The sequence below is a fragment of the Heterodontus francisci genome, chromosome 2, assembly GCF_036365525.1.
Source record: "Heterodontus francisci isolate sHetFra1 chromosome 2, sHetFra1.hap1, whole genome shotgun sequence".
Classification (NCBI taxonomy): Eukaryota; Metazoa; Chordata; class Chondrichthyes; order Heterodontiformes; family Heterodontidae; genus Heterodontus; species Heterodontus francisci.
In genome coordinates this window covers 173,356,092-173,382,943 of record NC_090372.1, presented here as the reverse complement: position 1 = coordinate 173,382,943, position 26,852 = coordinate 173,356,092, and the positions used below count along the sequence as shown (strand labels likewise).

Genomic DNA, 26,852 nt, shown 5'->3' with positions numbered 1-26,852 from the left:
AGCAGCAGCGGGAAGGAGACAGAGAGTGAGAGGGCAGAACCAGTGAGCATTTTAATAAGTGGCAGAGGGAAGGGGGGGAGAGAGAGAGAGAGAGAGCGGGACCAGTGAGCAGTTTAAACGAGCAGCAGCGGGAAGGAGAGAGAGAGAGAGAGAGGGCAGGACCAGCGAGCAGTTTAAATGAGCAGCAGGGGGAAGGGGGGAGAGAGAGAGGGCAGGACCAGCGAGCAGTTTAAACGAGCAGCAGCGGGAAGGAGAGAGAGAGAGAGGGCAGGACCAGCGAGCAGTTTAAATGAGCAGCAGGGGGAAGGAGAGAGAGAGAGAGGGCAGGACCAGCGAGCAGTTTAAACGAGCAGCAGCGGGAAGGAGAGAGAGGGCAGGACCAGTGAGCAGTTTAAATAAGTGGCAGAGGGAAGGGGGGAGGGAGAGAGAGAGAGAAAGAGAGAGAGAGAGCGGGACCAGTGAGCAGTTTAAACGAGCAGCAGCGGGAAGGAGAGAGAGAGAGAGAGAGGCAGGACCAGTGAGCAGTTTAAACAAGTGGCAGAGGGAAGGGGGGAGGGAGAGAGAGAGAGAGAGAGAGAGGGCAGGACCAGTGAGCAGTTTAAATAAGTGGCAGAGGGAAGGGGGGAGGGAGAGAGAGAGAGAGAGCGGGACCAACGAGCAGTTTAAACAAGTGGCAGAGGGAAGGGGGGAGGGAGAGAGAGAGAGAGAGAGAGAGGGCAGGACCAGTGAGCAGTTTAAACAAGTGGCAGAGGGAAGGGGGGAGGGAGAGAGAGAGAGAGAGAGAGAGAGCGGGACCAGTGAGCAGTTTGAACGAGCAGCAGCGAGAAGGAGAGAGAGAGCGAGAGAGGGTAGGACCAACGAGCAGTTTAAACAAGTGGCAGAGGGAAGGGGGGAGGGAGAGAGAGAGAGAGAGAGAGAGGCAGGACCAGTGAGCAGTTTAAACGAGCAGCAGCGGGAAGGAGAGAGAGAGCGAGAGAGAGCGGGACCAGTGAGCAGTTTAAATAAGTGGCAGAGGGAAGGGGGGAGGGGGAGGGAGAGAGAGAGAGAGAGAGAGAGAGAGAGAGCGGGACCAGTGAGCAGTTTGAACGAGCAGCAGCGGGAAGGAGAGAGAGAGAGAGAGAGAGAGAGAGAGCGGGACCAGTGAGCAGTTTGAACGAGCAGCAGCGGGAAGGAGAGAGAGAGAGAGAGAGAGAGCGGGACCAGTGAGCAGTTTGAACGAGCAGCAGCGGGAAGGAGAGAGAGAGAGGGCAGGACCAGTGAGCAGTTTGAACAAGCTATCATAACCAGTCCAGGCCACCAGAGCAGACCAACCGCATTCTGAGGAAAAAAAAATCAAAGTGTGACCTCACAGGAAAACAGGTAGTTGATTGGTTGGTGAGATTATTGGGACAGGAAGGGACAGAGAGTTAAGCAGAAATTGTACTTCATCAAATAAGGTAATTGAAGGGAATGGAAGCAAAAAACATGAAATTAAAGGTTCTATATCTGAATGCATGAAGCATCTGCAATAAGATAGATGAAACAGTGGCACAAATAGAGGTACATGTTTTAGACTTAATCGACATCACAGAGACATGGTTACATGGTGATCAAGGCTGGGAAATAAATATTCCAGAGTACACAATATTTCAGGAAGACAGACAGAATAACAAAGAAGGAGGTAGCACTGATGGTAAAGGATGACATAAGGGCATGAGTGAGAAAGGATCCGGCCTCAGAAGATCATGAAGTAGAATCAGTTTAGGTGGAAATAAGGAATAGCAAGAATCAGAAAACACTGGTGGGAGTAATTTAAGGGCCCCCTAACAGTAGTTATACCATTGGACAGAGCATTAAACAAGAAATTATTGGAGCTTGTAACAAAGGAAATGCAATAATTGTGGAGGATTTTAATCTTCATATAGACTGGGACAATAAAATTGGCAGGAGTGGTCTAGAAGATGAGTTTGTAGAATGTTTTCAGGACAGTTTCTTGGAGCAATACATTGTGGAGCCAACTAGGGATAAAGCTATCTTAGATCTAGTATTGTGTAATGAAGCAGGGTTAATTAGCAATGTCATACGAACATATGAACATACGAATTCGGAGCAAGAGTAGGCCATTCGACCCCTCGAGCCTGCACCGCCATTCAATAAGTTCATGGCTGAATTGATTACTCCACATTTCCACCTAACTCAGATAACCTTCCACCCCCTTGCTTATCAAGAATCTATCTACCTCTGCCTTTAAAATATTCAAAGACTCTGCTTCCACTGCCTTTTGAGGAAGAGAATTCCAAAGATTCACAACCCTCTGCGAGCAAACATTTCTCCTCATCTCTGTCTTAAATGGGCGACCCCTTATTTTTAAACAGTGACCCCTAGTTCGAGATTCTCCCAAAACAGGAAGCATACCTTCCACGTCCATCCTGTCAAGACCCCTCAGGATCCTACATGTTTCAATCAAGTCGCCTCTTACATTTTTAAATTCCAGCAGATACATGCCTAGCCTGTCCAATCTTTCCTCATAAGACAGCCCGCCCATTCCAGGTATTAGTCTAGTAAACCTTCTCTGTACTGCCTCCATGCATTCACATCCTTCCTTAAATAAGGAGACCAGTACTGTACACAGTACTCCAGATGTAGTCTCACCAATGCCTTGTATAGCTGAAGCATAATCTCCCTACTTTCGTATTCAATTCCCCTCGCAATAAACGATAACCTTCTATTAGCTTTCCTAATTATGTGCTGTACCTGCATACTAACCTTTTCCGATTCATGCACTAGGACACCCAGATCCCTCTGCATCTCAGAGCTGTGCAAGCTCTCACCATTTAGGTAACATGCTTCTTTTTTATTCTTCCTGCCAAAGTGGACAGTTTCCCACATTATACTCCATTTGTCAGGTCTTTGCCCACTCACTTAACCTATATCCCTTTGTAGCCTCTTTACAAGTTACTTCCCTCCTATCTTTGTGTCATCAGCAAATTTAGCAACCATACCTTCGGTCCCTTCATCTAAGTCATTTATATAAATTGTAAAAAGTTGAGGCCCCAGCACAGATCCCTGTGGCACACCACTCATTACATTTTGCCAACCAGAAAATGACCCATTTATGCCTACTCTGTTAGCTCATATCTGTTAGCTAACTCCTGTTAGCTAACCAATCTTCTATCCATGCCAATATGTTACCCCCTACATCATGAGCTTTTATTTTCTGCAAAAACCTTTGATGTGGCACCTTATCAAATGCCTTCTGGAAATCTAAGTACAATATATCCACCTGTATCCCTTTATCCAGAGCACATGTAACTCCCTCAAAGAACTTCAATAAATTGGTTAACCATGATTTCCCATTCACTAAGCCATGTTAACTCTGCCTGATTACCTTGAATTTTTCTAAATGCTCTGCTATAACATCTTTAATAATAGCTTCCAACATTTTCCCTAAGACAGATGTTAAGTTAACTGGCCTGCAGTTTCTTGCTTTCTGTCTCCCTTCCTTTTTGAATAAAGGAGTTACATTTGCTATTTTCCAATTTAAAGGAACCTTCCCCGAATCTAGGGAATTTTGAAAAATTAAAACTAACGCATCAACTATCTCACTAGCCACTCCTTTTAACACCCTTGGACAAAGTCCATCAGGACCCGAGGACTTGTCAGCCCGCAGCTCCAACAATTTGTTCAGTACCACTTCCCTGGTGATTGTAATTTTCTTGAGTTCCTCCCTCCCTTCCATTTCCTGACTTACAGCTAATACTGGGATGTTACTTGTATCCTCAATAGTGAAGACTGATGCAAAATATCTGTTTAATTCATCTGCCATCTCCTTATTATCCATTCTTAAATCCCCAGACTCACTTTTTATAGGACCAATGCTCACTTTGTTAACTCTTTTCTTTTTTAAATATCTATAGAAACTCTTGCTATCTGTCTTTATATTTCTAGCTAGCTTTCTCTCGTACTCTAATTTTACCTTCCTTATCAATCTTTTAGTCATACTTTGCTGTTTTTTATATTCTGCCCAATCTTCTGACCTGCCTCCCATCTTTGCACAATTATAGGCTTTTTCTTTAAATTTGATACTATCTTTAACTGTTTTAGTTAACCACGGATGACGGGTCCCACCCTTGGAATTTTTCTTTCTCATTGAAATGTATCTATTCTGTGTATTCTGAAATATCCCTTAAATGTCTGCCATAGCATCTCTATTTACCTATCCCTTAACCTGATTTGCCAGTTCACTTTAGCTAGCTCCGCTTTCATGCCCTCTTAATTACCCTTATTTAAGTTTAAAATACTAGTCTTGGACCCACTCTTCTCTCTTTCAAACTGAATGTAAAATTCAATCATATTAACTTCCTTAATTAGCCACGGATGGTTCTTTCTAGCTGAGTTTTTGATTTTCAAAGGAATGTATTTTTGTTGAAGAATTTGAATAATTTCTTTAAAGGTTTCTCACTGTCTATTTACCGCCATACCTATTTACCCAATTTACCTTAACCAGTTCTCCTCTCATAGTAAAAGTTAGTTTGAAAGGCATGTGGGTATAAGGGGAGAACTGGCTGAGGTAAATTGGGTAAATTGACTAAAAGGTATGGTGATAAATAAACAGTGAGAAACCTTTAAAGAAACCATTCAAAATCTTCAACAAAAATACATTCCTTTGAAAAACAAAAACTCAGCTAGAAAGACCCATCCGTGGCTAATTCAGGAAGTTAAGCATAGTATTAGATTAAAAGAAAAGGCTTACAATGTTGCAAAAAAGAGTAGCAAGTCTGAGGATTGGGAATGTTTTAGAAACTAGCAAAGGGCCACCAAAAAGTTGATAAAAGAGGAAAAAATAGAATAGGACAGTAAACTAGCCAGTAATATAAAAACAGATTGTAAGAGCTTTTATAGGTAAATCAAAAGAAAGAGATTAGCTAAAGTAAACATTGGTCCCTTAGAAGCAGAGACAGGAGAAATTATCATGGGGAATGAGGAAATGGCAGAGGCATTGACAAATATTTTGTGTCTGTCTTCACAGTCGAAGACACAAGTTCCACACCAGAAATAGACAGTAACCTAGGGCCTAAACAAAGTGAGGAAATTAAGGAAATTCATATCAGCAGAGAAAAAGTATTGGAGAAACTTAAGGGACAAAAATCTGACAAATCTCCAGGACCTGATGGCCTACATCCTAGGGTTCTAAAAGAGATAGCTGCAGATGTAATGGATGCGCCAGCTATGATTTTCAAAAATTCCCTAGATTCGAGAAGGGTCCCATCAGATTGGAAGTTGGCAAATGTTATACCACTTCTCAAGAAAGGAGGGAGAGAGAAAATAAGGAACTACAGGCCAGTTAGCTTAACATCAGTCATTGGGAAAATACTGGAATCTGTTATTAAGGAAGTCTTAACAATACACTTAGAAAAGCATAGCATGATTAGAACAAGTCAATATGGTTTTACTAAAGGGAAATCCTGTTTGACAAATTTATTGGAGTTTTTTAAGGATGTAACTAGTAGGGGAGATAAAGGGGAACCAGTAGATGTAGTATACCTGGATTTCCAAAAGGCATTCGATAAGGTGCCATATAAAAGGTTGATACTCAAGATAAGGGCTCATGGAGTTGGGGGTAATATATTAGCACGGATAGATGATTGGTTAACAAACAGGAAGCAATGTGTGTACATAAATGGGGCATTTTCAAGTTGTCAGGCTGTGAATAGTGGAGTGCTGCAAGGATCAGTACTTTAGCCTCAGCTATTTATAATCTATATTAATGACTTAGATGAACAGACACAGAGTAATGTAGCTAAGTTTGCTGATGACACAAAGGTAGGTGGAAAGGTAAGCTGTGGGGAGGACACAGAGAGGCTACAGTGAGATAAAGACAGGTTAAATGAGTGCACAGCAAGATGGTATATGGAGTATAATGTAGGGAAATGTGAAGTTATGCACTTTGGTCATAAGAATAGAAAAGCAGAATATTTTTTAAAAAGTGTGAAACTTGTAAGTGTCAATGTTCAAAGAGACTTGGGTGTGCTTGTACAAGGAACGCAGAAAGTTACCTGCATATTAACAGTAAGCAATTAGGAAGGCAAATGACATAAATAATAACAGAAAGTGCCGGAAATACTCAGCAGGTCAGGCAGCATCTGCAGAGTGAGAAGCAGAGTTAATGTTTCAGGTCTGTGACCTTTCATCAGAACTGTGACTTTCCACAGACCTGAAAGGTTGGAACGAATTTTACAGACCCCGAAATCAGTAGTCGTGGCCGGGGGTGCCGGAAAATGCCTCTGGCAGAGGCCCGCCACGGGCCTCGACACCGGAAAGGCCCGGCCCAATATTGCCGGCGGTGGCAAGGCCTCGTGGTGGCCCCCTTCCCCACTGCTACTCAGCTAAGGGAGAGGGAGCCAAATTTAAATATGTAAATTAATGTAAATGAAGTAATAAATTACGTTCTCGCTTCCACCATCTATCCTGCTGTGATATTGATGCCGGTGGCTGGCACTCCCGTACCTTTGGATACCCATCAGGGATCCGACGCGGAACACTGGTGGGGAGAGGGGAGCAGGTAGGTTTTACAGTGCGGGAAGCGGAGGAGTGGCGTCTGAGTGATTTCATTGGTGTAGGGGATGGTCGGAAGGGGTCAAATTTAACGTTTATGAACTTTGGGGGGAAGGTCAGGTGCACAAGGTAAGCGTTTTGTGGGGGGAGAGGGCAGGTAATTAATTCTATGGTTATTGGGGGGGATTGGGAGAGGGCCAGGATCAATTGATTTAATTTTGTTAAATCACTATATCTTTAAATCTTTAAATGGAAATGTCGGGCTCGAAGCCCTTTAAAAATGGCGTCAGCACCTGCACAATGGTGGATGCCATTGCCAGGGACAGACAACCCGCCCCCTCCACATCATCAGATTGGGAGGTCCGCCCCGGCTATTTAAATGAGCCACCGTGCTTAATATCATGGCGGCACCGCGACGTGAGGCCCGTATGGGCGGACCACCATTGCTTTTGTCTGCCGCCGTGTAAATTCCAGCCCATTAACTCTGTTTGTGTCTCCACAGATGCTGCCTGACTTGCTGAATATTTCCAGAACTTTCTGTTTTTATTTCAGATTTCCAACATCTGCAGTATTTTGCTTTTATTTTAAGACCTTTATTGCAAGGGGATTGGAGTACAGGAATAAGTATTGCTACAATTGTACACGGTTTTGGTGAGACCACATCTGGAATATTGTGTGCAGTTTTGGTCTCCACATTTAAGAAAGGATATACCTGCATTAGAGGCAGTGCAGCGAAGGTTCACTAGATTGGCCCCCAGGTTGAGGGGGTTGTGCTATGATGAGTGACTAAATGAATTGGGCCTGTATTCTATGAAGCTTAGAAGAATGAGAGGTGATCTCATTGAAACATATAAGATTCTAAAGTGGCTGGATAGGGTGGACACAGAGATTATTTCCACTGGTTGGGGAATCTAAAACATGGGGGCAGAGTCTCAGAATAAAGGGCCAATCATTTAGATGATCATGAGATGAAGAGGAATTTTTTCACTCAAAGGATTGTGAATCTTTGGAATTCTCTATCCCAGAGGATTGTGGATGCTCCATTCTTGAATACATTTAAAGCTGGGATTGACATATTTTTGGTCTCTCAGGGAATCAAGGGATATGGCGAGCAGGTGGGAAAGTGGAGTTGAATTCTAAGATCAGCCATGATCATTTTGAATGGCGGAACAGGCTCGATGGGCCATATGGTCTACTCCTGATTCTATTTCTTGTGTTCTTGTGTTAGAGGCCCGTATTGGGGGAAAGGATTTGGTGGTAAACCTCATGGTCCTCACGGTCGAAAATAGTAGGAATTGCAGAGAAATATCTGGTATACAATTAAAGGGTATCCAGCTCAAAGAGTCCAGTTTTATTCATGCCCCAAAAAGTCAGAAAGTTATATATTTACATCGCCAGCAGTTGTCCCTTGATTCGAGGATGACATCTACACAGAGTCGTGAATTTCTTCTATCGGTCTTCATAATCAGGCCAATTCTCAACCAGCAGATCTTCGGGCACATGTGGCAGGACATCCCACGAGGTAGTGGGATCCAGCGTACAAGATTTGCTTCCTTTTCTTTCCTTCTCTGCCGCCGCTCTGCTTCATCATTAAGGTGTTTGTACTCAAGCCAAGCCACATATTTTATAAAAGCATTATCTGGCATATTTATGGACAACTATAATTGCACACTCTCATCATGCACACACACAAATACAGACATACACGTTCACATACAGGCCGGACTTTTACCGGCACACCATGGGTCCCACCACCAGGAGCTAATGCAGGTCCCAGGCCCGCGCGGGTGAACAGCAAGTCTGCAGAGGAGATTTTACTAGCTGTGGCCAATTAAGAGGCCGCCATCCAATTAAGGATGCTGGCCTGCCTCTCTAAGCTGCCGGCCCAATCAGTGGGGAGGCAGATCTGCAGCCTTGGCAGTGCACCTCCATGTGGAGGCACCTTGAAGGGCAGCTAAGAAATTTTTTAATGTGTCGGGCCAGAGAGGCAGACCCTGAGATCGGAGGGGTGAACCCTCCAGCGACAGCATCGGAGCTGTGGGGGCAATCATTGCCACTGGGGGGCCCTTCTGTGGGACACAGAGCCTCCGGGAAGGAAGGCCCCCCCCTCCTTGGGAAGCTGCTGGGAGGCCACCTCGATGTACCTGGCGGTCACCCCACATGGCGGGGCGGCCAGTAAAATCCCGAGATCATGGTAAAATAGACATCAGTAGACCAATTAATTACCTGAATTGGCCGTCAGCTTTGGATCAGCAGGCAAAGGCTGTTCCTGCCTTTGATAATATGCTGTGGCGGAGGGAACATGTCGAGCTCCCCTGCCGATGCCTTCCGCTGCCATTTTACCACCCCCTCCCACTCCCCAGCCCAGAGGGATGGTAAAATTCAGCCCATAATCTCTCACTATCTTTCCTTTACATTTTCTCAACCTCAGAAACACATTTTCATTACCCTACTTTCACTTACATGGGGGAGTTCATTTGTGATGTGCCCTCAATCCTTAGGCTCCTGGGACAACCAGCTCCCACTTTGCAAATATAAAACTTCTGCAGCACTGCCTTGTCTCCACCCCTACCTCAGTTCCGCCACTACTGAAAATCTGAAAACTCTTTTATCATTTCTAGATTCAGTTTCTCCAATGTATCCCTCGTCTCCCATCCTCTTCCTTCCACGAACTCCAAAACTCATCTACCCATAATCTATCCCTCACTGTCCAGCTCACACGTCAACACTATTCTTCCTTTGACCTTTCTTTGCCTCATGGTTGATGGCAGAGCTTTCAGTTAACTTTTCTAATGTCTAGAACTTCCCCCTAAAACCCAACACTCTCCACCTTTTAAAACCTTCTCAAAATGTATCCTTTGCGGACACATATTCAGTCACCTTTCCTTCCAGCATCGTTGAATCTCTGCTACTTTGCCTATTTCAATATATTTTTTCTTTCTCTTCTACAAAGTGCCTTGGGATGTTTCCTGTCTAAAGATGTTATGCATATGCAAGTTGTTCTTGATGAAGACGTCTTTAATTTGGTAAGCCATGGAATACTTGGAACTGAAACACAGCTCCCCAAAATTAGGTTAGTGGAGGCCTTACTTATAACTTTAAAATGTTCTTCAAAAAAAATCAAACTTCTAATCTTTGATATGCTGAGGAATAAAATTAATAAAGTATGCATCTGTAAATTAAGATGATATTGGCATAATTAATGTACTGGTTCATTAGCATAACTATGTACTCGGCAAGTTTTATAATTGGAATCTTAGATTGCTTAGGTCTTAATGGAAACATGAAACATGATATCCCCATTTTTCCTCCTCCCACACCACATGCCAGTGAAAACGAAGAGAAACACACACAGCTCACCATGTTACCCAAGCTAAATAATAGTACAATCCATCACTTCACTTGCTGATCTCATAAGCTGTTCTGTTATTAAATTATAAATTGCTGTTGCATACATGGGGCAGGTGCAGTGCAGCATGGAAATGCAATCAAACGAGTCTAGTTTTGCTGAAGGTTACTGGAGTTTGTTTCATTTCAATCAATGCCCTTTTCAATTTAATAGAAGAACTGACCTCCAGTCAGCACGCAAAGAGGAACTGCTCAAAGTGATTATAAAAGGCTGAGCAGTGGCCGAATAAAGGTCTTTAAAATTATGAAGGGGTTTGATAAAATAGACATAGAGAAGATACTTCCACTTGTGGAGGGAGTCCAAATGTAAGGGTCATAAATATAAGGGGGTAGAATTTCCACTTCCAATCAAGATGTTTCATCCAAAATGCGCTCAAAATTGTACAAGTAAGATTACAGTTCAAGATATTTTCCAATAACATTCATTTGCATAATTGCAAACATAAAATCTGCCATGAACCAGCACAATCAGACAGTGAAATAGAACATAATCTTTTATTTTCTTTCCATTAGAAAGTAGTCCTTGACGTAATTAAGAGTGATAACCTGGTGCAGTTTTATTACTACATCCAAAAATGGGTTTATCACAAAAAATAACCGTTTTTGTAAGGATGGTTAATCCTCCACTTGTGAGTAACCTGATATAAAATCACTAAGAAACTATACTGAAACATTTAGTAGTTTAATTGGTGTGCATTAGTCAATTTCTTAGTAAAGGACTGTTTGGTATGAATAAACATTTAAAGCATGCTTACAGGTGCCTGCACATTTAAGAAAGTGGGTGCAATTACAAAGAGCTTTCCAGAACCTACGCAATCGATGGAATCTCATGTGTCAACTTGAGGGTGTGGCCAATTTTGTGGGTGGGACCTGGTCCAGGTGAAGTGAATCTTAATAAGTACATTAGAGAGAAAGGAGTAGAAGGTTATACTGATAGGACAAAGATAAAGTAATATGGGAGGAGGCCTGTGTGGAACATAAACACCAGCATAGACCAGTTGGGCCAAATGGCCTGCTTCTGTGCTATAAATTCATGTCGTTCTTTTCTATGTAATTAACTTGTTTATTTTATAATGTATTTCTTGATACAATGGTTTACTGCTGAGGATTGGCCCAGATTTTTCTGGGCCATCTCACAGTGTGCCCCATTAACTAACTTTTCCCTCACACTTCAGCTCAAATTTTTTTGCCCTGTACATTGCTGGAGATTTGAGCTGATAACGGTACCGGGAGGACAATAGGGTAACTGGGACCTTAGTGGACAACTGGACCACCAGTTTACCTTAATAACCAATGAGATTTAAGAATTTGCAAAGAAACGGGAACAGGAGAGAAGGAGGGTAAATTAGAGTCAATCCAGGTACAGAAAGAGAAATAAAGAGAGGGAAAAAAAGATTTTAAGAGAGAGAGGAAAAAGGAGACAGAAAGGAAAAGCAAAAAAATTGTATAAAAATGTAGAAGCAATTGACTACCTGTAGGAATTAAGCTCCACAGTTTAAATTGTTCCCTTTGTGGGCTACAGAGATTAATTGGCATTCCAGGAACATAAGTCATCTCATTACAAGATACTTCATTACTGGACCTAACTTTTTGTGTAGAGTTTAATGGCCAATCAATGCATAAATGCAACACATTCATGAAACTCACAGAGGTTGAGGGCAAGTTGCCATTTTCTGAGGCTAATGGCAGAGTGGCAAATTGTCCAGTGACCTGTGGTGATTTGCAATTCACAGGGTATCTCTTCTTCGCCATGTGTTATGGATGATGTACACATTAATAATGACAAGTGCCATTAAACTCACCATTATTTTGGCAGCAAATTCTGGGTCACTGCACTCGGGTCAAATAGTGCACACAGAGTTGTATATTGTGAACTAAATCCAGCTCAGGGGGTGTTTTCATCCTCTGCAACAATTTTGAATGCACATCAGGATAATCTATTCCCTGAATCACCTCATTGGACCATCCAATCCCTCCCCATTACCGTACTTTTCTTCCAATCTCCATACTGTGAGCCATAGACATTATGGACATGCAGTATAATTTTTTTTGAAGGGAAAGTGAAACGCTTGCTTTCTTCAGAGACAAATGCAGTGGAAGTAAAAACAGAAGTAAGCATTAGGAGTGGAGCTGTGGTTACATGCAGCATAACTAGGGCAACCTCACTAATCCAATATCCACTAATTCAGCGAGCCTGGATTATAGCACTGCCTCTTAGTCTTCATGTGTTATTAGTGTCAACTACAAACTTCTCTACTTATAACCTTAGTAAACAGTATGTGGACAAGCCAGTAAATGAAGTCACAAACCATCAAATGATAGACACTTCCAGCACTTTTATTTGTGCTGAGCACAGTTAAGTCCTATATTCTGAGATATCTGAACTTGCACTGTTACCATTTCCTGAACTTGTTACTGTCCTGGATAAAGAAAACACAAATTGTCTAAATGAATGCACTTATTGCTAATCTTTACATGTTCCTTCAAGAGCACATTTCAAAAGAAAATTCCCATTTAAATCTTCATGTCTTAAATATCTACAATGACAACAGCTTTGGAAACTTTAGATTGAGATTGGTTTTATATTCATGAAAACAAAACCATCCCCATTAATGAGCAAACTTCTTACTCCACCTCTACATTTAAGCATATTTCCATTAAAAGTCATGATCCTGATATTTTTCCCACTTATAGGACTTGTCTATTTTCTAATTAACCTTTGAACCCCATCCTCTCCAGTTACTCATGGTAGCACCTCTCAAATATAATTATATTTCTAGCAGAACCATTTTGCAAGAGTTGAAGAGGCATTGTAACTGCATTGAGAAGTTCTTGGGCTTACCGTAAAGAACAGCAAGAAACAGCCTTCTCTAAGAACAATGTTTTGGGCAATCATATACTGGCAGCTGACAAAATTAGATGAGACATTGGCTGTATAAATATTTAATTTTAACCAATAGATTAGATGGCCAATGCACCCAGAGGTAGGTGAGAAAGGATGTTACAGACGTCACTAAATTCCTGCAGAGGATGGGGGGAATGTGACATTTGAGAGTCTCTGGTTCATGGCGTTCCATGGAGCGTGCAATCTGTTGTGGTTGGGGGGAGGTGGGAGCAAAGGGGAGGCATTGTTGGAAGTACAATGAGGCAGAGGTGCTGGTGTACTGTGGCCCAGCAGCCTGAGACAACCATTAAGGGCTGTTTTAACTCAGTTAGCTGCTCCAATGTGGCTTTAACAAGTTCCCAAGGATACTCTCCTTTTTGCTGCTAGCACTGAGGTACTGATAAGTGAGGTAAGTGTCATTCCTAAAAAACGCACTCACTTGCAGAAAATGCCAATTTATGGTTACTCTCTGTCCTGAGGATAAAGAGTTAACAAACATGGAGGCCACTCTTCCTCTCAGTGCCAGACACGGAAATTAGTCTTCTTCTGCACCAACCTTCTTAGTGGGACTTATTATTATGAAGTAGGTACACATCAATTGCACTTTCAATCATACTCGTTGGAGCATTAAAATAAGGGATATTACTTTTGATACTGTCTAAGCCTTAAAGGCAGCAGCAACGTTAAAGGTCATCTATTAGTCAAATGCAACATTCAAATTCATTTACACAAGAAATAGATGCTACAGCAATATTGCAAAACCACAAATGACAGATGAAGTTAAATATTTATGCAACTGAGAAGCATCGGGGTGCAAGTTGCTAAGAGGTTAGGTTGGGGTGTGGACTGACAGTAGGTTCAGTAAAAGTACAGGCTGACAGAAGGCAGGGTCAGTTTGAGGTACAAGCTGAGGGGAAGTCAGGTCTTGATGGGAGCTGACATGTGTTGGGATGTGAACAAACAGAAGGCTCCGGGTTTCAGAACTGGAGCTGCGGCTGGAGTCACTGTGGTGCATCCGCAAGGCAGAGCACTACGTGGATATCACTTTTCAGTAATTACCCCGGAGCTTAAAAGAGCACAGGCAGAGAGGAATTGGGTGGTTGCCAGACAGACAAGAAGGTCAAGGCAGGTAGTGCAGAAGTCCCTGGAGGGCATCCCACAGTTCTGATGGGAGAGAGGGTTCCTCTGGAGAGTGCAGCGAGAGTCATGACCAGAGCACCATGGGTGGCTCAGCTGTGCATGGAGGGAGGATAAAGGACAAGAGAGCAATAGTGATAGGGGATTCTATAGTTAAGGGAACAGATAGGCGTTTCTGAATCATATCGCAGATATGATTCCAGGATGGTATGTTACCTCCCTGGTGCAAGGGTCATGGATATTACCGAGCGGCTACAGAGCATTCTGGAGGCTGAGGGTGCACAGCCAGAGGTTGTGGTCCACATTGGTACCAACGATATAGGAAGAAAGAGGGATAAGGTCCTTCAGACTGAGTTTAAGGAGTTAGGAATGAGATTAGCAAGCAAGACCTCAAAGGTAGTAATCTCTCGATTTCTCCCAAGGCCACGTGCGAGTGAGTATAGAAATAGGAAAATACAGCAGATGAACGCGTGGCTGGAAAGATGGTGCAAGAGGGAGGGCTTCAGATCTCTGGGGCATTGGGACTGGCTCTGGGTAGGTGGGACCTGTACAAGCCAGACGGTCTAATCCTGAACAGGACTGGGACAAATATCCTTGCAGGAAGGTTTGCTAGTGCTGTTGGGGATGGCTTAAAATAGCTTGGCAGGGGGATGGGAACCTGAGCACAGTCTTAGATAGGACAATTTCAGGGCACGGAACAGGAGGCAGAAAATTAGCAAGTGACTCTGAAAGACAGAAGAAGCAAAGGTTAAAAAGTGTGCAGCACAGGAATTTGGCAGTGTTAAAGGGTATTTATTTAAATGCAAGGAGTATAGTAAATGAAGCCAATGAGCTGAGGGCACAGATAGACACAAGGCAACATTGCTATAATGGAAACTTGGCTTAAAGAGGGGCAAGAATGGTAGCTCAACATCCCTGGATATAGAGTTTTCAGGCGGGATAGAGGGGGAGATAAAAAAGGAGGGGGTGCAGCATTATTAGTTAAAGAATCAGTAACAGCTTTGAGGAAGGATGATATACTAAATTAATCATCAAATGAGGCCATATGGGTGGAGCTCAGAAATAAAAAAGGGGCATCCACACTACTAGGAGTGTCCTATAGACCCCCAAAAAGTGAGAGGGAGATGGAAGAACAAATATGTAGGCAAATTTCTGAGTGCAAAAACTTTAGGGCAATGAGAGTTGGGGATTTCAACTACCCCAATATCAACTAGGATACAAACAGTGTGAAGGGCACAGAGGGGACGAAATTCTTGAACTGTGTTCAAGAGAACTTTTTTAGCCAGCACTTAATTTTGTCCCCAATGAGAGAGGGCACAATTCTAGATTTAGTCTTCGGGAATGAAGCTGGGCTAGTGGATGAAGTAACAGTGGGTGACCATTTTGGAGATAGTGACTATAATAGTTAGCTTTAGCATAATCATGGAAAAGGACAAAGATAAAATAGGAGTAAAAGTTTTCAGTTGGGGGAAGGCAAATTTTATGAAACTGAGAGGTGACCTGGTGAAAGTGGACTGGATGCAGCTACTTGAAGGAAAATTAGTGGCAAAACAGTGGGAGGCATTCAAAAGCAAGATACTACAGGCACAGTGTCGGCATGTTGCCACAAAGATAAAGGGTGAGATTGCCAAATCTAGAGCCCCTGGTTATCTAGAAGCTTAGAAGTTAAAGCAGAAAAAGAAAGCTTATGACAATCACAAAAATCTTAATACTTTAGAAAGCCTAGAGGAGTATTGAAAGTGCAGGGGTGAAATAAAAAAGGAAATTAGAAAAGCAAAGAGGACATGAAAAATTATTGGCAGGTAAAATCAAGGAAAACCCGAAGATGTTTTACCAGTACATTAAGAGCAAGACGATAAGTAAGGAAAGGGTAGGGCCTATCAGAGATGTACAAGGGAACTTATGCGCGGATGCAGAAGTTGTGGGCAGGGTTCTTAGTAAGTTTTTTGTCTCTGTCTTCACAAAGGAGAGGGTTGATGCAGACATTGTAAAGAGGAGTGTGAAATACTAGATATGGTAAGCATAATGAGAGAGGAAGTACTAGAGGGTCTGACATCCTTGAAAGTGGATAACTCACCAGGGCCTGATGGATTGCATCCCAGGTTGTTAAAGGAAGCCAGGGAGGAAATAGCAGATGCACTGAGGATCATCTTCAAATCCTCACTAGATACAGGAGAGGTACCAGACGATTGGAGGTCTGCGAAGTTTGTACCATTTTTTAAAAAGGGTGCAAGGGATAGGCCAAATAATTATAGGCCAGTCAGTCTGACCTCGGTGGTGGGTAAATTGTTACAATCAATTCTGAGAGACAGAATAAACTGCCACTTAGAAAGGCACAGATTAATCAGGGATAGTCAGCATGGATTTGTTAGGGAAGGTCATGTCTTACTAACTTAATTGAGTTTTTTGAGGAAGTAACAAGGAGGATTGATGAGGGCAGTGCAGTGGATGTAGTCTACATGGATTTTAGTAAGGCATTTGACAAGGTTTCACATGGCAGACTGGTCAGTAAAATGAAAGCCCATGGGATTCAGGGGAATGTGGCAGGTTGAATCCAGAATTAGCTCAGGGACAAGAAACAAAGGGTAGTAGTCGATGGATGTTTTTGCGAATGGAAAGCAGTTTCCAGTGGCATTCCACAGGACACAGTGTTGGGACCCTTGATGTTTGTGGTATATATTAATGATTTGGACTTAAATGTGGGAGGCATGATTGGGAAATTGCTGATGACACAAAAATTGGTCGAGCAGTTGATAGTGAAGAGGATAGCTGTAGACCTCAGAATGATATCAATGGTTTGGTTGAGTGGGTGGAAAAGTGGCAAATGGAATTCAGTCTGGAGAAGTGTGAGGTAATGCATTTGGGGAGGGTAAATAAAGCAAGGGAATACACAATAAACGGGAGGATATTGAGAGGGGTAGAAGAAGTGAGAGACCTTGGAGTGCATGTCCACAGGTCCCTGAAGGTGGTAGGATAGGTAGATAGAGTGCGGAAGAAGGCACATGGAATGCTTTCCCTTATTGGCTGAGGTATAGAATACAAAAGCAGGGATGTGATGCTGGAACTGTATAAAATGCTGGTTAGGCCACAGTTGGGGTATTGCGTTTGGGTCTGGTCACCACATTACAGAGAGGACATTATTGCTCTGGAGAGAGTACAGAGGAGATTTACAAGAATGTTGCCAGGGCTTAAAAGTTGCAGCTATGAGGAAAGATTGGATAGGCTAGGGTTGTTTTCCTTAAAACAGAGGAGGCTGAGGGGTAACTTAATTGAGGTGCACAACATTATGAGGTGTCTAGATAAAGTAGACAGGAAGGACCTGTTTCCCCTAGTGGAGAGATCAATTACCAGGGGTTGCAGATTTAAGGTGATTGGTAGAAGGATTAGACGGACATGAAGAAAAATCTTTTCACCCAGAGGGTGGTGGGTGTCTGGAATTCACTGCCAGGAACGGTGTGGAGGCAGAAACCCTTAATTCTTTGAAAATGTACCTGGACATGCACCTGAAGTGCTGTAACCTGTAAGGCTATGGGCCAGGTGCTAGAAGGTGGGATTAGATTGGGTGGCTAGTTTTTTCGGCCAGCACGGACATGATGGGCTGAATGGCCTCCTTCTGTGCCGTAATTTTTCTATGGTTCTAAGGCTGAGTTAGATGCAAGCTAACAGGGAACAGGATCTGATTAGGCTACTGACTGACAGGAGGTTGTGTTGGGTGCAGGCTGTCATTAGGTTGGGTGGAAGAGGAGGTAAACCAATAGGAGGTCAAATCAGCCGGCGTACCAACAAAAGGTTGGGTTTACCTGCGAACACACAGAAGATCCACTCATGTAGTCACTAAACGGCTGAGTATTGCCATGGAGACTTGTCTTGCTATTCCTACGTGGAGCTTGGTGCCTCATAAAACTTGACATTCCAGGTCCCATTCCATGAAATGCATTGTTTGCCACTGCTTAACTAACAGAATTTTTACACTTCATGATTGGATTCATAGATTCATAGATTCATAACTTCATCATTGAAAGCTCTTAAATAGCACATTACTGGCATAACAAGTGTGAACGCCCCATTATTATGTAAAAATGCTCATTGGTCAGTACACTCCCACTAATACATTCAAAAAACGCCCTTCAGATCAAAGGATAATAATATTTAGGCAGCACAGGCAAATCACTCTATTCCTAACCTAGGAGCTCTGGGTATTCACCCCTTCTCAGTAAAGATGAGCATATCATGGGCCTGCATGCTGTTCTTTCCCAATTAAACCCAAAGCTTCTGAATCGTTAACATATAGTTTTCTTATTGATTTAAAAATACATAGATTTCCTCATGCAAATTTCACCTGAATTTTTTTGACTCAAATTCAGGAAAATACAAAACTCAAACATTAAACCTTGGTAAACAGGGCAACAAACAGGATTATCTTCTTAACCAATGAAAGTTAAGCACAGGGGGGGATGTGAGGAAGACGTTTGTTTTTACATAGTGAGTGGTAATGACCTGGAACTCGTTGCCTAAGAGGATGGTAGAAGTGGAGATGGGGTGGTGCAGTGGTTAGCACTGCAGCCTCACAGCTCCAGCGACCCAGGTTCAATTCTGGGTACTGCCTGTGCAGAGTTTGCAAGTTCTCCCTGTGACTGTGTAGGTTTTCGCCGGGTGCTCGGGTTTCCTCCCACAGCCAAAGACTTGCAGGTTGATAGGTAAATTGCCCCTAGTATAGGTAGGAGAACTGAGGGAAGATAGGGATGTGAGAGGGAATATGGGATTAATGTAGGATTAGTATAAATGGGTGGCTGATTGTCAGCACAGACTCAGTGGGCCAGAGGGCCTGTTTCAGTACTGTATTTCTCTATTAGGAAATAAACACAGGAAGGACAAAGAAGAGTGAATTAAGGAGGGTGAATTCATTGTCAAATTATGTACAGAAAGAAAAATAAAGAACAAGAAAATTTGAATTAAGAGAGGGCTGGGTTTTACCACCTTCCCTCACCATTTTATGCAGCCCCCCCCACCCCCAGCCTGTCCCGAGAAGGCTAAATTTTACCAGCCCTCTAGGAACAGGCTTTGAGGCTGAGGGCACTGCATAAAATAGTGAGGGAAGGCAGGGAGGTGGAGTACCCGTCGCCTTCCTGACGCCATGGAGTTTTACCAGGAACGGGGAAGGTCGAGGATGGCCTTCCCGCCCGGAGGCCAATTGAGGCCCTTAAATGGCCAATTATTGCATAGAATTGCATTGGGGCTCCCTGAAACAGTGGCAGCCAGTAAATTCAGCCCGGAGAGAAAAAAAGACAGAAAGGAAACATAAGATTGTTAAAATTTGAATTTTTTTATAAATTCCCTGAAAATTTCAAAATCTGAAGGAATGAGACTCCACACTTAGAACAGTTAATTTTCAGTGCCAGAGGTTGATTTACAGTCATTAACACTTGTCGTGTCATTCAAAGTATACTCACACTTGTGATGACAAAGGTTTAGCTTTTGTGGCGAGTTTAGTTTGTATCTCCTGCACAAATAAAGGAACTTCACGCTATTCAATGCATGTCACTGGTGAGGCAGGCAGCGAGTTGTTGTCTTCACACAGCTAACGGTGGAATAGCACAACTCAGCAACTTCTGGATAGTAGCATTTAACTTTGCATCTACCGCTCGCCTGAAGTTGCTGTACCACTTACCATAAATAACAGCAAGCACCATTAGCCTCACTATTATTTTGACAGCAAAATCTGGGCCCATTGATACGAAGGATTTTTTCTGAATTATTATTAGAAAGTTTTTTTTGAAGGATGAAGTAATATACAACATCAGCTTTCAACCCAGTGAAGTAGTATGAATAATTATCAGTCCAATCTGGAGAAGTATATCTTTAGCAGTACTGTACCTGTGGGTCTCACACCGCTACGCTAACTAATTGGCTTTATAGTGAACCAGGAGGCAGCATGAACATAACAACCCACCCCCAGTAATAAATGTAAAAATGCATGTGTGGGCTGTTAATTTGAATTTACAGGGAGTTGACAGCTGCTCTGAATTAAAGTGCATTAAATAAAAAAACTGCTCATTTACAAATGCCCCCTTTGCAGTATAGGATTCACTCATGTAACACTTTGAAGTCAGCTGAAGTTGATCTGTATCCCCTAATTCTGTATCTTCATTGTGGTTTCTAGAAACTGTGAGGAATGTTAAAGGTGCCTGACCTCACAGTTTGCTTCTGGTAAATTTGTCCTTCACGTGTCTCAAGACAAAAACTCCAGAGCCAAACTGACATTTTTGAACATCACACTGGTTATTATCTCTGTCAGTGTTCATATCTACAATACTTTTGACTACTTTCAAAAATGCTGTCAAGATGGCATCTTTGAAACAGTTTAAAGACATGTAGTGGGAGTTTTTGGCTTGGGCCTATTTATGGGCCTCTTGGTTCAGTGCCACACCTGTGCACTTCTGTTCCACCAACTCCACAGGAAGGTTTTTTTACACTAAAAAAAATGTCACTACCTACCTTTGGTTGGCAGATCCTGACGATCTGATCAATAATAAAGGAAAATTGAAGCCTCTGCGAATTAAATTAAATTATGGGCAGCACAGTGGCGCAGTGGTTAGCACTGCAGCCTCACAGCTCCAGCGACCCGGGTTCAAATCTGGGTACTGCCTGTGCGGAGTTTGCAGGTTCTCCCTGTGACTGCGTGGGTTTTCGCTGTGTGCTACGGTTTCCTCCCACAGCCAAAGACTTGCAAGTTGATAGGTAAATTGGCCATTATAAATTGCCCCTAGTATAAGTAGGAGAATTGAGGGAAGGTGGGGATGTGAGAGGGTAATGGGATTAATGTAGGGTTAGTATAAATGGGTGGTTGATGGTCAGCACAGACTCGGTGGGCCGAAGGGCCTGTTTCAGTGCTGTATCAATAAATAAATAAATGTAATTACTTATATGCCTGGGCCTCATTGGCCCACAGTCTGCTCCCAACTCTTAGGCCTGCAACTAAAATTGCAGATTAGGTCCTGATGCCTGATATATTTAAAGAGGACCTTGCTGCCTTCCTGTGACCTGTCCCACTCACCTACACAAAAAACAGGTTAGCATTGTGGCATGGTGGGAAGGCAGCGGCAAATGAGGAGGTAAGTAACTGTCCTCATTTTAGGTAACTCCCCTCCCCCGCCCAGTTTCTACCAGGCAAGGGGAGTTAAAACTGGGGCCAAAGTTGCATTGCAAAACAATGTATTGTGTACCTGCTCCTGATCGCTTTACAGGTCGCCAAACTGTTGGAAGTTATGCATCCATGGGTAAGTAAGACAGTCCTACTTTTGAATATGTTATCAATACATTTCAATTGAGTCACTGTATTCAGCAGAAGAGAGGTAGGGGAGAAAATCAGAGGGGGAATTAGACAATATGGGCTAGATTTTACCTTAGGCGGACGGGAATTCACCACCGACATAAAAGTCGGTGGTGCACCTGCTTCCACCTAGCCCAGGGAGCCGTCCCGCATTTTACAGGTCCCCAGGCTTTAATTGTCCCGAGGTGGGAGTTCCACCCGCTTGAGGGAGGAAATCCCGCCTTAGTGAGCTGCAGGCCAATCAGCGGGCCAGCAGCTCTTAGTCCCAGCCCAGCCAACCAGATGGAGCCAGGAGACGAGGCAAGTTAGGCATGCCTCACCAGGGAGATCGGTCCTTCCCTGGTGAGGCTGGAGTGGTTGTTTCAGGTGAGGCGGGGGGGGGGGGTGTCGGGTCCCGGGGGAGGGTTGGGAGGCAGGGGCGGCCCTCAATCGGACACCCTGTGCCCAACTGCCATGGCCCCCCCCACCCCCAACAGCGCGCGGAAAGGCTGGCGGTTATCGCTCTGCGGCCTTTCACGTCCCCAGCAAGCCCAATTGCCATAGGTAAAATACCCGTGGAGACAGGCGAGTGCCCTTAAGTGGCTGTTAAGAGGCCACTTAAAGGCCTTGATTGGCCTCGGGCGGGCGGGCGGGCCGTTCCCCCCACCTCCCCTCCCTCCCGCCGTAAAGTTGACCCGTGGTGGGATTGGGGCGGGTAGGCCTCCCGAAGCTTCCCACTCAAATTTACGCTGCCCCCACACCACCATCTAGCACGCTGAGACGGTGTAAAATTCAGCCCAATTTGTTTAGAAAGGGATAGAGGGCATGAAATTCAGAGTGAAGGTGATGAAAATAACAAGCAGGCAAGGTGTATAACAGACAGATGATCCCTTAATACCCAGTTGACACCTCTGCCATAATTGAAATTCATCCCCAAAATGCACAAAGCTGATACTTAAATATGTGGAATAAGAACCAGTAATGATTTTAAAAGATTGCGTTATATTTAAATTTATTTTCCCTCCAACAGGAAAACTGCTTACTACTGTTGTCTTACCTACAGAGGTCGCAAAATACATCAAAAAGGCAAATCAGTGCCTCTGAAAGCATGGATATAACTTCCTAACCCAGACTTCAATTGTAATGGTGTCACAACCGGTCGAGAGTGAATGGTACAGAAAGAAAAACCCATCTGTGCAAAATCTAATTCTCCAGTGATTCTGTTCGAAAACCTCAAAAAATAAATTGGTCTAAATTATAATTTTCTGCTATTTATTTTGGTGGGGAATATTGATGTAAAATAAACAATTACAGGCTCCTGAAGCTTGTATTATTATTGAATGTGATGCTGCAAATCTTGCATGCACTTAAAATGTTTCGCTTGCTCTGTGCAAATGGAAAATTTGGAAGCCACTGGACGGCAACAAAAAAGGCCAAATAGTCACTGCAGTTGATGAAATGTAGGTTTATGCATTGAAAACCACCTCGCAGATCTTGTTTGATATTTTTCAGGCTGTACTCAAACACAGCTCACTATGGAAACATAAGTGATTCATTATTAGTCTTGTGCATTTCAAGGCTGTCTCCCCAAATCAACCTGACTGCACAAATTCAGTGAACCCTTGTAATTAGTCAGCAGTTCGAACATTACATGGATTATGACAGCGAGCATATCTCCAGACGCATGTCAGAAAGGGCTGTCTAGGTAACTCACAAGAATCCTTGTACTGCAGACATGTATCTGGTTTCCACCCCATATTCCGCTGAAAAACTCACCAGTTACTAAAATGACATCTAAAATTATATTCATGCAGCACTATTAAGCTTTAAAAAAAAACAATTTGGAACACGTACTAGCTTTGGATAACAAGCAGCAAAACTTGGGAGATTTCTTGGCTCCATCCTTGGAAAAGCAACCAGCCACCCACAGAATGATTAAAAACCGTTACATCTGATCTTGACTGAAGTGAAGGAACTGAGAGGTAGGGCTGTATTTTGTCCTCGCTGTGGGGGTCCCAATGGGGGCTGGAAAGCTGAGGGAAACCCCACCTCAGCCATTTTCAGAGGCTTCGACGGAATTCAATTGCAATAAGGCAGTTAACTGCCTATTATTGGGGCTGTTGCCCACTTAAGGGCGGAGGTCCCGCCTCCAAGAGCTACCAGTCAATCAGAGAACTGGCACTCTTCAGTCACACCAGAGCCACTGGGAGGTGGCCACTGCTGGGACTGCAGTTGGCACAGACCAGCCATCATGGAAGAGGCCCTGGAATCAAGGTGAGTCTGTGGGGCTCGCCGGGGCCTGGGGTGGGGTGGGAGGGGTGGGGGCGGGCAGGGTTGGTCTTTCAGCAGGGATGGCCCTTGCCACCCAGGGTGCCCTCTGTGGGCCACAAGGTGACTGATCAGGAAGGTCCCCCACTCCCCAGGCACTCAGGGAGGCAGCCTCCCCACATGGCGAAGGGTTCAACCACCTCTCCCCACCCCTGGTAAAATATCAGCGATGGCAGAAAGAGGCCCTTAATTAGCCACTTGAGGGCCTCAATTGGCCTCTGGGCGGGAAGGCCGTCCTTGATCTTCCCCACCTGTGCTGAAATTCCATGGCGCTGGGAAGATAATGGGCGCTCCACACCCCGCCTCCCAGCATGTCCCTGGAGGGCTATTAAAATCCAGCCCGTAGGAAAACTGCCTTTAATGAATACTTTATTTTCAATGTGAAGTTTGGAACCTCATGTAGCCCCTAAATCCCCCACCAACTCTGTTTGCACCCGCCCGTGTGGAACTGAGAACCAGTCAGATCAGAAAGGTCCCAGGTTCAATCCACAGATGATGCTGAGTTCGCTCAATCGATGTGATAATGCAGGTGCTGCGATTGACCTCTGTGCCTCAAACTTGCGGAGGAGAAGATTGCTCTTTATCACAAGCCAGGAACTGCTACTGGAGAGTCACATATTTATGGACAGTGGATGAGAACAGGATTGGGCTTGGTTGGCTTTGATGCTTTCCAATGTCAAGCGACCTGCCAACATTCACAGTCCAGAATCATATTTGAAGAATACTTACTTGGGAAAGATACAGCAGTGGGGGCCTGGCACACTTATGCAGCATCTGATTGTGTATCAGCAGTTTCAACAAAGCAGGGGAAAAAACTGCAGGAATTTCTTTTTTTTTTCAAAAATAGGGAGCTCCAAATAAATATGCATTCTTCGTTCCAACCTCTGGCTTGGATTTGAAAATACTTGTGTTATGACCAGATGACCTCCCAGAAATGTTAGGGAACCAAGGGTCTAATGAGAGGGAGGAACCAAAGGAAATCAATATTAGTAAAAAAAAGTGCTAGTGAAATTACCGGGGTTAAAGGCTGACAAATTTCCAGGGCCTGATAATCTACATCCCAGAGTACTAAAGAAAGTGGCCCTGGAAATAGTGGATGCATTGGTGGTCATCTTCCAAAATTCTATAGAATCTGGAGCAGTTCCTACAGATTGGAGGGTGGCAAATGTAACCCCACTATTTAAAAAAGGAGGGAGAGAAAAAACAGGGAATTACAGACCAGTTAGCCTTATATTAGTAGTGGGGAAAATGCTAGAGTATTATAAAAGATGTGACAGCAGAACACCTGGAAAGCATAAACGGGATTGGACAAAGTCAGCATGGGTTTATGAAAGGGAAATCATGATTAACAAATCTACTGGAGTTTTTTGAGGATGTAACCAGTAGAATAGCTAAGGGAGAACCAGTGGATGTGATTTTCAGAAGGCTTTTGATAAGGTCCCACAGGAGGAGGATGCACAGGAGCTGTGAGGAGGATGCAAAGAGGCTTCAGTGTGATTTGGACAAGTTGGGTGAGTGGGCAAATGCATGGCAGATGCAGTATAATATGGATAAATGCGGGATTATCCACTTTGGTTGAAAAAACAGAAAGGCAGATTATTATCTGAACGGTGATAGATTGGGGAAAGAGGGAGGTGCGGCGAGACCTGCGTGTCCTTGTACACCAGTCACTGAAAGCAAGCATTCATCAGCAGCAAGAAGTTAGGAAGGTGAATGGTATGTTGGCCTTCATTGCAAGAGGATTTGAGTACAGGAGCAAGGATGTCTTACTGCAGTTATACAAGGCCTTGGTAAGACCACATCTGGAGTATTGTGTGCAGTTTTGGTCTCCTTATCCGAGGAAGGATGTTCTTGCCATGGAGGGAGTACAAAGAAGATTTACTAGGCTGATTTCTGGGATGGCAGGATTGACGTATGAGGAGAGATTGGGTCGAATAGGCCTATATTCACTAGAGTTTAGAAGAATGAGAGGGGATCTCACAGAAACCTATAAAATTCTAACAGGACTAATCAGGCTTGATGCAGGGACGATGTTCCCGATGGCTGGGGAATCCAGAACCTGGGGTCACAGTCTCAGGAAACGGGGTATGCCATTTAGAACCGAGATGAGGAGAAATTTCATCACTCAGAGAGTTTTCTTAGGTTGAAAGAAAAAAGGTTGAACTTTATTAAACTTAAACTCTAATTCGGTCAACGCCTACAGATACACGCGAGCATGCATACACGATACACACATGCAGATAAAGACAGAAAAGAAAGAAATAAAGTGGAAAAGATTGAGGCAACATCTGAAGATGGTTTTGGTTACTGTCTTAGAGCTCACTGTGGTCCTTGATTGTAGGTAGGTCTTGTTTTTCGTTGGAGCCCAGTATTCTTCTTAAACCTTGTTCGATGTAGGAGATTTTTCTCTCCAAAAGTTCATGTGTCCTCAGTAGGTCCAGAAGCTTGTGAGAAAGAGATGGGAGCAGACAGGAGAGGTTTCTCACTCCAGGAGCAAACAGTCTTTTTCCAGTTCAAACTCTTCGCACAATTCAGAAATACCCAGATTGCCAAGCAGGTTAGTCATGTGACTAGCTGGTCTGACCACATCTGTTTGTGGATTCTCTTGTCTTAGCCGACCCTGGAATGTCTCTTCTTACACACAATACCTGGTGCTTAAAGTCCATTGTGGGTTAAATTGGAGCAGGGAATAGCCCCTTTGTCCCTCCAAGCACTGTCTGTTAGTATGAAAATGTTGTTTTCCAGCCACGGCTGATCTGTTTAGCAAGTCATTTGCTCGCTCCAGCAACAGTTTAAAATCAATGTTCATATGACAAAATTAATATGTCTCATTCTTGGCAGGTGGGGGGCCTGCATGACACCTCCACACCCAGTGGAATGAAATGCGATTAAAGAAAAGCGCATTTCATTAAAAAGGGTCGAGAGAATATAAGATAGAGGATAAAAAGCATGCGTCTCTCTCTCTCTCATTCATTCACATTCATTCATAAATCCTCAAACTTATTACGGCCTGTCTTTTCTTGGTACCAGTGCAGTTTTAACTACCCCCTTTTTGGCATCCCAATAAACATGTGGTTCTTTGGGAAAGTTTTCCTTCAGTTTGCCCATTTCCATGACTACCTAGGGCCATTGTTACTGTTGAGGGTCAGCAAAGGGGTAGGGTTAGGTTTAATTAGCCCCAAGTTGGAATTTGTTTCCTCAGGAGAATCAGTCGTGGGTGGGTGTATCCTGAACTCTCTTTCAGTGCTTTGC

General features: G+C 43.6%; 1 protein-coding gene across 1 annotated transcript in view; it reads right to left on the bottom strand.

Annotated features, from left to right (window-relative positions):
- The window catches only part of gpr158a (G protein-coupled receptor 158a), a 723,773-nt gene that overhangs the window by 473,554 nt on the left and 223,367 nt on the right, over positions 1 to 26,852 (bottom strand). The gene's annotated exons all lie outside the window — the stretch shown is intronic.